This window comes from Phallusia mammillata, chromosome 3, assembly GCF_965637545.1.
Source record: "Phallusia mammillata chromosome 3, kaPhaMamm4.hap1.1, whole genome shotgun sequence".
Taxonomy (NCBI): domain Eukaryota; kingdom Metazoa; phylum Chordata; class Ascidiacea; order Phlebobranchia; family Ascidiidae; genus Phallusia; species Phallusia mammillata.
This window is the reverse complement of record NC_137254.1, coordinates 1,421,214-1,435,130: the sequence shown is the minus strand read 5'-3', so window position 1 is coordinate 1,435,130 and position 13,917 is coordinate 1,421,214. Positions and strand designations below refer to the sequence as shown.

The window sequence follows — 13,917 nt, the reverse complement described above, 5'->3', positions numbered from 1 at the left end:
AAGTTGCAGCGCCTAAACCTCCATATGACAACAAAGTAACCGACATAAATGACCAAGACTGATCATTCCTACATATTCTGGGCCAAATTCTCGCGCGAAGCGCCGTTTCTGTTGGTCATGGAGCAACCCAGACGCGAAGCGCGCAATCGAGAGAAGCGCGAAATGGGAGTTTCCCACACAATTGCTTAAACAGAGAAAGAAATTTCGCGTTGCTCGCTTCGCACGCGCTTGGTGTAAACCGGCCTTAAGTAAACATGTGTGTTTTGAAATTTAATTTTTGTGTCCACAATGATAGTTCGTTCCAAACTTTAAATAGCTCGCAGTTTGACGTTTAAGGTAAGGCAAAGATTTTGCCTCTTAAATTTAATGTCCTAAGCTGCTTTGTAAAAAAACCAAGTTCCAGCGGTGTAATAAACACCTAAATTTAGTTACGATTGTGAAAAGCACTTTACAAACACAGCCAGTTAGTTTCAAGCACAGTTGCAGTATACAAAATTACCGTTATGCACAAATTAATTTTAGTTTTACCTTAGGTTTTAGAAAGAATCTGTTCTATAAATGAAATAAAAAATGCGGCAAAAATGGACTTTTATTTTATCTCATTTACGGTTTAATAGCCCAAGATCTTTGTTTTTTGTCAATAAACAACATTTTTACTCACAAATATAAATTATGACATAGTTTTCAAACCGCGGAGAATTCTTGCTACCAAGTAGACTAAGAAAAAAAGACTAAATAAAAAAATATAAGACAAGCAAAACTGGAAATTACAACAAGGGCGTCTTTTAAAAAAAACAGACTTTTAGAACTTTAAAATTTTAGGTTTAAAATAATTATAAATGACAACTAATATTTTACCATTTTTTACCCAAAAACACAAAAAGATTTCCCGCGTTTCTAAACTATTTGAAACGCATGAGCAAGGTTATCGCAACCAATCAACGCCGATTCGAATTTCAAGCAGGTCAAAGCCGCCATTTTCAAATTCATTTGGTTTGTTGAGCTGGTAGCGTGTAGACGTGAAAATGTACAAGATAGATTCAAAAAGTTTAGTTGTGACAGAAGTCAGGTTTTGCTGTTGTCCAATTACCAAGTCAACTTGTATTAAGTTGTAAGTTTTTTTCTTTTTTTCTCTAATCGGTGGACTGACAAGGTATTTCACATGAGGTGAACACCTACAATTTAAAACTGAGTTCACGGGCCGCGTAAAAACCCTCGGAGGGCCACATGTGGTCCCCGGGCCGTTTGTTTAAAGCACCTGCATTAGGCCAATTTAAAGTACATTATGACATAAATAAACACATTTGCTATGATGTAAAAGTTACGGTTTTGCGGCGGTTCGTCTTGCGGCGCACCAGTGTGCCGCGGCACACCGGTTGCGGGGCACTGCTCTAAAGTCCTTGGCTATCTGAGCCACTGCTTGCCTGAGCTTAGTCCGATAAAGAAGACGGCGTTTTCCCTTACACTTAGTTTATTGAGTAAGTAAGTAAGTTAAGAGAGTTGATAAGAGTCAGAGATTTCCAACACATCTGCATATATGGTGAAATAGTGACGATGATGTAACTGTACAGATAGTAAAAGGTGTTAAATAGCGACAAATGACAATTGGGGTCGACTTCTAAAATGATGTCGGTGACAAACCATAACGATCGTACAATCACGTGAAAAAGTCACAGGTGTTGTCAAATAAATGACACAATTTTTGGATTCTGATAACCAGGTAACTGTATGTGAAAGCAAACTTGGAAAACAAAAAGCCAAATACAGATTTCCCTGTATGCTTTACACTAATTATTTTTTTCTTAAAACATGCAAAAATCTATTGAAGCAAAATATTTTTCACAAACTTTCCAGTTGTGTGACTTTCCTACTTTGGACAAACAAATGTCAACTTTCTTCAAAAGTTATATGTCAACGTGTGTCAACATGTGTCTTTCCAAAGTTTCATCTTCGCGAAATCGTTTCTTACAAATGTGACATTGATGAGGTTTTGTGTTGGCATGAATCAACATGTGTGTTTTTAAATCTCCAACCCTGGTATGTATTAACATGTGCGTTTTCAGATGGCCACCTTGGTTAAATCTTTTTTCACAAACACAACATTGATGAGGTTTTTCATTGGTGTGAATCAACATGTGATTTTTCAAATGACTACCTTGGCTGAAGCGTTTTTCACAAACATCACATTGATGAGGTTTTTCTTTGGTGTGTGTCATCATATGTCTTTTTAAATCTCCACCCAGGTTAAACCTTTTTTCACAAACAGCACACAGATAAGGTTTTTCTTTGGTGTGTGTCAACATGTGACTTTTCAAGGTTCCGCCTTTGCGAAACCTTTTCTCACAAATATGACATTGATGAGGTTTGTTATTGGTGTGAATCAACATGTGTGTTTTTAAGCTTCCAATCCAGCTAAATCTTTTCTCACAAACATCACATCGATAAAGTTTTTCCTCAGTATGTGTCAACACGTGCAATTTTAAATAACTACTTTGGGCAAAACGTTTTTTACAAACATCACATTGATGAGGTTTTTCTTTGGTGTGTGTCAACATGTGCCTGTTTAAATTTCCACGCTGACTAAATCTCTTTTCACAAACATCACATTGATGAGGTTTCACTTTGGAATGTGTCAACATGTGTCGTTTTAAGTTCCCAAGTTGGCCGAATCTTTTTTCACAAACTTCGCAGTAATGAGGTTTTTCTTTGGTGTGTGTCAACATGTGCTTGTTTAAATTTCCACGCTGACTAAATCTCTTTTCACAAACGTCACATTGATGAGGTTTCAGTTTGGTGTGTGTCACCATGTGTCGTTTTAAGTTCCCAAGTTGGCCGAATCTTTTTTCACAAACTTCGCAGTAATGAGGTTTTTCTTTGGTGTGTGTCAACATGTGCTTTTTTAAATTTCCAAGCTGACTAAATCTTTTTTCACAAACATCACATCGATGAGGCTTTTCATTGGTTTGTTTCAACATGTGTGTTTTTAATGTCAACATATTGCAAATATTTTTAGACAGAATCACACTCATGAGGTTGACGTCTAGTGTGAGTCGCCTGGCACAATGAAACAACAAGAATCCTACCTGAAAAAAACATACGAAAATTAAAACCTTCAGTTCTGTTATACTTTGTGTGTAACTATCTGCAATCCTAATACTCGAGTATTGTTTTAGGCTATCCGAAATCAACTGACTTCGCAATGCGGTAGACAGCTGTGTAACAATTTCCTTTCCCAGGGTGACCGGTTACAAGCGTCATTTATATTGGCTATAAACTGGGCCAAACAACTGATCGGACATATTCCAGTGACACTGGTAAAATAGCCAAGTTGTTTATCCAGTATTGAATCAATTTAACCTATAAAGGTTACCGAGCAAAGGTAATTATTTTTGTGTAAATATGTCAGAAAATATTTTTAGTTCAAAATTTCAGGGAAATGGGTCTTGAACTTTTTAAACCCTCATGATTACAACATATGTACAAATTATAACTAACACACTCAATAGTTAAAGTGATTTAGCTTATAATAAAAGTAGAATAAAGTTTCTATTCAAAACAAACGTATCAATGCATTAAGCCAACAAATATTATATAACAGTTTTTTACAGTTAACAGTTAAGTCCAAATCTTTGTGGAAATCAAACCTGGTTTAGTAATAATTTCGCGTAACTTGTGTGTTTCAAACAGCAATTACGTAACGCCCTTAAAAGACAATTTTGCTTTTCCAAATCTAACCCAACATATCAGACCACTGGTAAAATCATTGAAACGGTGTGTTCTAAACATGACAGACAAAGGAATTCGTCTGTCCAACTCTAACTAATATACACACTAGCTTTTCCTCGCTACTATATACATAAATTGGACTACAAAGATCAGTTGTTGTGCGTTAACGAAGTAATTTAGACATTAATAGGCTGTGCAGCTGCAGCTGCGGCTTCACCACATTCTTATGTTACAGGAAGCAATTCGACGCATGGCCGGATTAGCTAGCTTCCATGAAGATAGAAACTAAAAGAACATGCAATAGGTGGAACTTTCAAAATTAATTGTTCAACAAACCATCACTACAAAAAGTCGAAAGATGCATCATAGTTTGATCCCACTACTGTAGTCCAATGATTTACATCAGGAATGGGCAATCTTTGTTACTGTGGGGCCAAATACAATTGCTATGATTAGATCGCGGGCCGCACCTTTACATAACACAAGGTAATTTTACTTCGTTGCATACCAAAAATGCCAGTAAAATTCGCATTTGATTGCAGCAGTATATTGTCAGGTCGCAGAAAAATAGCACCGGGCACACTAATTTGTTCAAAAAAATATAATAATTTGACTAGTTTAAATTTGTACATTTGAAATCCACGTGCCTCTTCGGGCCCGCAGAAATTTATTCCAAGGACCGCAGGTTGCCCACCCCTGATTTACATAGTGTTACTTTGTTAAATGCTGTTTTATTTTAACAAACAATTCAAATAAATTGGCTGTTAAACGAGTATAATTTTGAACTTACAATGATTCGTCATCCTGTTGTTGCTGTAAAAGCAATCAGCAGAAACACAGATGTTTTTTTTCTTTAGTGTGAATCCATATGTGTGTTTTCAAATATCCATATAATAGGGGAACGTTTTTATCGCAAATATTGTATTATTGGAGTTTTTCTTTAGTGTAAGTAAACATGTGTGGTTTGAAATTTCCCTTGTACAAGTCCTTTTTCACTAACATAGTTTTCAAAGTCTGTGTAAAGACAAAAAAATGTAAATGAAACTCAAATGTAATGGTTTGACTGTTTTATTGCTTTCAGATGTTTTCATTTGTTATTGCTGATAAACATTTACTTTTTCACGTTTATCAAAGACATTTGCGACCCCCAGCAAAATGGCTAACGACACCAACGGGATTCGCGACCCACAGGTTGAAAACCACTGAACAGCTGTCAAAACAGCAGTCATTACGAACAATATGGATTGTTGCGTCATAAACAGCGAAGAATGAATCGGTCATTTTGTAAGGTTTAAATACAATCGTTAGCTGTACACGAGTAAGGTTTAGACAAGGGAAATTCCAAACCGAAATTTTGTGATTTGAGGCACTTTCACAAATGCATAGCTATTAACACAGGACAAAATTGTTGATTTTTGATTCCGGTTTAAACCGGCATGGAGGTTCGGTAGGAGGCAGAAACCGGTCAAATCCGGTTTGAAACTGGAATATTCCGGCAAAAGCCACGCAAACCCGGATTTTTGTTCAATTTTTTGATCCCCACAAATTCCCCTGGAGCACCTTTCCTACTTTGGACAAACACATGCCTTCTGACATATCTTGCACTGCTACAGTTTAGACTCAAATGTACATGAGATTTTAGATTAAGTCAACTTTCGTCAAAAATTATATTTTTGGCGCACTGCATTTATAGATGGGATTTAGTTTAGTGTCAATCAACTTGTTTTCAACAACAAATTTCCATCAATATCCTCACATCAAGAAGGTTTTTTACTGGTGTGGGTTACTATGTGTTTTTCTAAACCACCTTGACGGCTATATCTTTCATTGCAAACATCACATTGATGGGGTTTCGTGGGTCAACATGTGTCTTTTCAAAGTTCCAACTTCGCGAAACTTTTTTCTCACAAATGTGACATTAATGATGTTTGCTGTTGGTGTGTGTCAACATGTGTGTTTTTAAATCTCCAACCCGGCTGAATCTGTTCTTACAAACATCACATGGATGATGTTTTTTTTAGTGTGTGTCAGCATGTGTGTTTTTAAGCTTCCACTTTCGCTAAAGCGTTTTTCACAAATATCACATCGATAAGGTTTTTCTTTGGTGTGTGTCAACATGTGCCTTTTTAAAGCTCCAAATTGGGTAAATCTTTTTTCACAAACACCACACCGATGAGGTTTCTCTTTGGTGTGTGTCATCATGTGTGTTTTCAAACTTCCACTATGGGCAAATCTTTTCTCACAAACATCGCATGGATAAGGTTTCTCTTTGGTGTGTGTCAACATGTGACTTTTCAAATGACTACCTTGGATGAAGCATTTTTCACAAACATCACATTGATGGAGTTTTTCTTTGGTGTGTGTCAACATGTGTCTTTTCAAAGTTCCGCCTTCGCGAAACCTTTTCTCACAAACATCACATCGATGAGGTTTCTCTTTGGTGTGTGTCAACATGTGCTTGTTTAAATTTCCACTTAGGCTAAATCTTTTTTCACAAACATCACATCGATGAGGCTTCTCTTTGGTGTGTGTTAACATGTGCTTGTTTAAATTTCCACGATGACTAAATCTCTTTTCACAAACATCACATCGATGAGGCTTTTCATTGGTTTGTTTCAACATGTGTGTTTTTAATGTCAACATAATGCAAATAATTTTACACAAAATCACACTCTTAAGTTTTACGTTTAGTGTGAGTCGTCTGGCAAACAACAAGAATACTAACTGAACAAAAATAGATGAAAGTTAAAACCTCCAGTTTTGTAATACTTTGTGTGTAACTATCTGCAATCCTAATACTCGAGTATTGTTTTAAGCTAACCGAAATCAACTGGCTTCGCCGTGCGGTAGCCAGCTGTGTAACAATTTCCTTTACCAGTGCGTACGATTACAAGCGTCATTTATATTGGTTATAAATTAGGTCAAACAACTGATCGGACATATTACTGTGGCACTTGTCAAATAACCATGTGGTTTATCTAGTATTGAATCAATTTAACCTACACAGGAGACTGGGAAAAGTAATTATTTTTGTGTAAATATGACAGAAAATATTTTTAGTTTAAAATTTCAGGAAAATGGGCCTTGAACTTTTTCAAACCCTCATGATTACAACAGATGCACCATAAATTAAAACTGATATACACTCAACACTTAAAGTGATTTAGCTCATACTAAAAGTAGACTAAAGTTTCCATTCAAAATAAACGTATCAATGCATTAAGCCAACAAATATTATATAACAGTTTTTCGTATTAACACCTAAGTCCAAATCTTTGTGAAAATCAAACCTGGTTTAGTAATAATTTCGCGTAACTTGTTTGTTTCAAACAGCAATTACGTAACGCCCTTAAAAGACAATTTTGCTTTTCCAAATCTAACCCAACATATCAGACCACTGGTAAAATCATTGAAACGGTGTGTTCTAAACATGACAGACAAAGGAATTCGTCTGTCCAACTCTAACTAATATACACACTAGCTTTTCCTCGCTACTATATACATAAACTGGACTACAAAGATCAGTTGTTGTGCGTTAACGAAGTAATTTAGACATTAATAAGCTGTGCAGCTGCAGCTGCGGCTTCACCACATTCTTATGTTACAGGAAGCAATTCGACGCATGGCCGGACTAGCTAGCTTCCATGAAGTTAGAAACTAAGAGAACAGGCAATAGGTGGAATTTCCAAAATTAATTGTTCAACAAACCATCACTACAAAAAGTGGAAAGATGCATCACAGTTTGATCCCACTACTGTAGTCCAATGATTTACATCAGGGATGGGCAATCTTTGTTACTGTGGGGCCAAATACAATTGCTATGATTAGATCGTGGGCCGCACCTTTGTATAACACAAGGTAATTTTACTTCGTTACATACCAAAAATTCCTTACTACAAGAAACATTCGCATTTGATTGCAGCAGCATATTGTCAGGTCGCAGAAAAATAGCACCGGGCACACTAATTTGCTCAAAAAATATAATAATTTGACCAGTTTGCCAGTACATTTGAAATCTACGTGTCTCTGTAGGCCCGCACAAATTTATTCCAAGGACCGCAGGTTGCCCACCCATGATTTGCATGGTGTTATTTTGTTAAATGCTGTTTTTATTTTAACAAACAATTTAAATAAAATTTGCTGTTAAACGAGTATAATTTTGAACTTACAATGATTCGTCATCCTGTTGTTGCTGTAAAAGCATTCAGCAGAAACACAGATGTTTTTTTTCTTTAGTGTGAATCCATATGTGTGTTTTCAAATATCCATATAATAGGGGAACGTTTTTATCGTAAATATTGTATTATTGGAGTTTTTCTTTAGTGTAAGTAAACATGTGTGGTTTGAAATTTCCCTTGTACAAGTCCTTTTTCACTAACATAGTTTTCAAAGTCTGTGTAAAGACAAAAAAATGTAAATGAAACTCAAATGTAATGGTTTGACTGTTTTATTGCTTTCAGATGTTTTCATTTGTTATTGCTGATAAACATTTACTTTTTCACGTTGATCAAAGACATTTGCGACCCCCAGCAAAATGGCTAACGACACCAACGGGATTCGCGACCCACAGGTTGAAAACCACTGAACAGCTGTCAAAACAGCAGTCATTACGAACAATATGGATTGTTGCGTCATAAACAGCGAAGAATGAATCGGTCATTTTGTAAGGTTTAAATACAATCGTTAGCTGTACACGAGTAAGGTTTAGACAAGGGAAATTCCAAACCGAAATTTTGTGATTTGAGGCACTTTCACAAATGCATAGCTATTAACACAGGACAAAATTGTTGATTTTTGATTCCGGTTTAAACCGGCATGGAGGTTCGGTAGGAGGCAGAAACCGGTCAAATCCGGTTTGAAACTGGAATATTCCGGCAAAAGCCACGCAAACCCGGATTTTTGTTCAATTTTTTGATCCCCACAAATTCCCCTGGAGCACCTTTCCTACTTTGGACAAACACATGCCTTCTGACATATCTTGCACTGCTACAGTTTAGACTCAAATGTACATGAGATTTTAGATTAAGTCAACTTTCGTCAAAAATTATATTTTTGGCGCACTGCATTTATAGATGGGATTTAGTTTAGTGTCAATCAACTTGTTTTCAACAACAAATTTCCATCAATATCCTCACATCAAGAAGGTTTTTTACTGGTGTGGGTTACTATGTGTTTTTCTAAACCACCTTGACGGCTATATCTTTCATTGCAAACATCACATTGATGGGGTTTCGTGGGTCAACATGTGTCTTTTCAAAGTTCCAACTTCGCGAAACTTTTTTCTCACAAATGTGACATTAATGATGTTTGCTGTTGGTGTGTGTCAACATGTGTGTTTTTAAATCTCCAACCCGGCTGAATCTGTTCTTACAAACATCACATGGATGATGTTTTTTTTAGTGTGTGTCAGCATGTGTGTTTTTAAGCTTCCACTTTCGCTAAAGCGTTTTTCACAAATATCACATCGATAAGGTTTTTCTTTGGTGTGTGTCAACATGTGCCTTTTTAAAGCTCCACATTGGGTAAATCTTTTTTCACAAACACCACACCGATGAGGTTTCTCTTTGGTGTGTGTCATCATGTGTGTTTTCAAACTTCCACTATGGGCAAATCTTTTCTCACAAACATCGCATGGATAAGGTTTCTCTTTGGTGTGTGTCAACATGTGACTTTTCAAATGACTACCTTGGATGAAGCATTTTTCACAAACATCACATTGATGGAGTTTTTCTTTGGTGTGTGTCAACATGTGTCTTTTCAAAGTTCCGCCTTCGCGAAACCTTTTCTCACAAACATCACATCGATGAGGTTTCTCTTTGGTGTGTGTCAACATGTGCTTGTTTAAATTTCCACTTAGGCTAAATCTTTTTTCACAAACATCACATCGATGAGGCTTCTCTTTGGTGTGTGTTAACATGTGCTTGTTTAAATTTCCACGATGACTAAATCTCTTTTCACAAACATCACATCGATGAGGCTTTTCATTGGTTTGTTTCAACATGTGTGTTTTTAATGTCAACATAATGCAAATAATTTTACACAAAATCACACTCTTAAGTTTTACGTTTAGTGTGAGTCGTCTGGCAAACAACAAGAATACTAACTGAACAAAAATAGATGAAAGTTAAAACCTCCAGTTTTGTAATACTTTGTGTGTAACTATCTGGAATCCTAATACTCGAGTATTGTTTTAAGCTAACCGAAATCAACTGGCTTCGCCGTGCGGTAGCCAGCTGTGTAACAATTTCCTTTACCAGTGCGTACGATTACAAGCGTCATTTATATTGGTTATAAATTAGGTCAAACAACTGATCGGACATATTACTGTGGCACTTGTCAAATAACCATGTGGTTTATCTAGTATTGAATCAATTTAACCTACACAGGAGACTGGGAAAAGTAATTATTTTTGTGTAAATATGACAGAAAATATTTTTAGTTTAAAATTTCAGGAAAATGGGCCTTGAACTTTTTCAAACCCTCATGATTACAACAGATGCACCATAAATTAAAACTGATATACACTCAACACTTAAAGTGATTTAGCTCATACTAAAAGTAGACTAAAGTTTCCATTCAAAATAAACGTATCAATGCATTAAGCCAACAAATATTATATAACAGTTTTTCGTATTAACACCTAAGTCCAAATCTTTGTGAAAATCAAACCTGGTTTAGTAATAATTTCGCGTAACTTGTTTGTTTCAAACAGCAATTACGTAACGCCCTTAAAAGACAATTTTGCTTTTCCAAATCTAACCCAACATATCAGACCACTGGTAAAATCATTGAAACGGTGTGTTCTAAACATGACAGACAAAGGAATTCGTCTGTCCAACTCTAACTAATATACACACTAGCTTTTCCTCGCTACTATATACATAAACTGGACTACAAAGATCAGTTGTTGTGCGTTAACGAAGTAATTTAGACATTAATAAGCTGTGCAGCTGCAGCTGCGGCTTCACCACATTCTTATGTTACAGGAAGCAATTCGACGCATGGCCGGACTAGCTAGCTTCCATGAAGTTAGAAACTAAGAGAACAGGCAATAGGTGGAATTTCCAAAATTAATTGTTCAACAAACCATCACTACAAAAAGTGGAAAGATGCATCACAGTTTGATCCCACTACTGTAGTCCAATGATTTACATCAGGGATGGGCAATCTTTGTTACTGTGGGGCCAAATACAATTGCTATGATTAGATCGTGGGCCGCTCCTTTGTATAACACAAGGTAATTTTACTTCGTTACATACCAAAAATTCCTTACTACAAGAAACATTCGCATTTGATTGCAGCAGCATATTGTCAGGTCGCAGAAAAATAGCACCGGGCACACTAATTTGCTCAAAAAATATAATAATTTGACCAGTTTGCCAGTACATTTGAAATCTACGTGTCTCTGTAGGCCCGCACAAATTTATTCCAAGGACCGCAGGTTGCCCACCCATGATTTGCATGGTGTTATTTTGTAAAATGCTGTTTTTATTTTAACAAACAATTTAAATAAAATTTGCTGTTAAACGAGTATAATTTTGAACTTACAATGATTCGTCATCCTGTTGTTGCTGTAAAAGCATTCAGCAGAAACACAGATGTTTTTTTTCTTTAGTGTGAATCCATATGTGTGTTTTCAAATATCCATATAATAGGGGAACGTTTTTATCGTAAATATTGTATTATTGGAGTTTTTCTTTAGTGTAAGTAAACATGTGTGGTTTGAAATTTCCCTTGTACAAGTCCTTTTTCACTAACATAGTTTTCAAAGTCTGTGTAAAGACAAAAAAATGTAAATGAAACTCAAATGTAATGGTTTGACTGTTTTATTGCTTTCAGATGTTTTCATTTGTTATTGCTGATAAACATTTACTTTTTCACGTTTATTAAAGACATTTGCGACCCCCAGCAAAATGGCTAACGACACCAACGGGATTCGCGACCCACAGGTTGAAAACCACTGAACAGCTGTCAAAACAGCAGTCATTACGAACAATATGGATTGTTGCGTCATAAACAGCGAAGAATGAATCGGTCATTTTGTAAGGTTCAAATACAATCGTTAGCTGTACACGAGTAAGGTTTAGACAAGGGAAATTGCAAACCGAAATTTTGTGATTTGAGGCACTTTCACAAATGTATAGTTATTAACACAGGACAAAATTGTTGATGTTTGATTCCGGTTTAAACCGGCATGGAGGATCGGTAGGAGGCAGAAACCGGTCAAAACCGGTTTGAAACTGGAATATTCCGGCAAAAGCCACGCAAACCCGGATTTTTGTTCAATTTTTTGATCCCCACAAATTCCCCTGGAGCACCTTTCCTACTTTGGACTAACAAACGCCTTGTGACATATCTTGCACTGCTACAGTTTAGACTCAAATGTACATGAGATTTTAGATTAAGTCAACTTTCGTCAAAAGTTATATTTTTGGCGCACTAAATTTATAGATGGGATTTAGTTTAGTGTCAATCAACTTGTGTTCAACAACAAATTTCCATCAATATCCTCACATCAAGAAGGTTTTTTATTGGTGTGGGTTACTATGTGTTTTTCCAAACCACCTTGACGGCTATATCTTTCATTGCAAACATCACATTGATGGTGTTTCGTGGGTCAACATGTGTCTTTTCAAAGTTCCAACTTCGCGAAACATTTTTCTCACAAATGTGACATTAATGAGGTTTCTTGTTGGTGTGTGTCAACATGTGTGTTTTTAAATCTCCAACCCGGCTGAATCTATTCTTACAAACATCACATGGATGATGTTTTTCTTTAGTGTGTCTCAGCATGTGTGTTTTTATGTTTCCACTTTCGCTGAAGCGTTTTTCACAAATATCACATCGATGAGGTTTTTCTTTGGTGTGTGTCATCATGTGTCTTTTTAAACTGCCAACTTGACTAAATCTTTATTCACAAACATTACAATGATAAGGTTTTTCTTTGGTGTGAGTCAACATGTGTCTTTTCAAGGTTCCGCCTTCGCGAAACCTTTTCTCACAAATGTGACATTGGTGATGTTTGCTGTTGGTATGTATCAACATGTGTGTTTTTAAACTTCCACTTGTGCCAAACCCTTTCTCACAAACATCACATCGATGAAGTTTTTCATTGGTGTGTGTCAACATGTGACTTTTTAAATGTCCACTTAGGCCAAATCTTTTTTCACAAACATCACATTGATAAGGTTTTTCATTGGTGTGTGTCAAAATGTGATTTTTCAAATGAATACCTTGGATGAAGCATTTTTCACAAACATTACATCGATGTGGTTTCTCTTTGGTGTGTGTCAACATGTGGCATTTTAAATGTCCACGCTGGCTAAATCTCTTTTCACAAACATCACATCGATAAGGTTTTTCTTTGGTGTGTGTCAACATGTGCCTTTTCACATGACCGCTTTGTTTAAATCTTTTTTCACAAACATCACATTGATGAGGCTTCTCTTTGGTGTGAGTCAACATGTGTCTTTTCAAAGTTCCGCTTTCGCGAAACCTTTTCTCACAAATGTGACATCGATGAGGTTTTTCGTTGGTGTGTGTCAACATGTGCTTGTTTAAATCTCCACGCTGACTAAATCTCTTTTCACAAACATCACATTGATGAGGCTTCTCTTTGGTGTGAGTCAACTTGTGTCGGTTCAAACTTCCACTTTCGCTGAAGCGTTTTTCGCAAACTGTGCAGCGGTGAGGTTTCTCTTTGGTGTGTGTCAACATGTGGCATTTTAAATGTCCACGCTGACTAAATCTCTTTTCACAAACATCACATCGATGAGGATTTTCATTGGTTTGTTTCAACATGTGTGGTTTTAATGTCAACATATTGTAAATGTTTTTACACAAAATTAGGTTTATGTTTAGTGTGAGTCGTCTGGCACAATGAAACAACAAGAATACTACCTGGAAAAAAAAAACATATGAAAGTTAAAACCTTCTGTAATACTTAGTGTGTAACTATCTGCAATGCTAATACTCGAGTATTGTTTTAGGCTATCCGAAATCAACTGGCTTCGCCGTGCGGTAGCCAGCTGTGTAACAATTTCCTTTACCAGTGAGTACGATTACAAGCGTCATTTATATTGGTTACAAACTGGGCCAAAACAACTGATCGGACATATTCCTGCGGCACTTGTCAAATAACCAAGTGGTTTATCTAGTATTCAATCAATTTAACCTACACAGGGGACCGAG

General features: G+C 36.3%; 1 pseudogene; it reads right to left on the bottom strand.

The window, feature by feature from the left end:
* Positions 1–1,459: 1,459 nt before the first annotated feature.
* On the bottom strand, positions 1,460–13,617 carry LOC145218136 (uncharacterized; annotated as a pseudogene).
* Between the last annotated feature and the right edge of the window lie 300 nt (positions 13,618–13,917).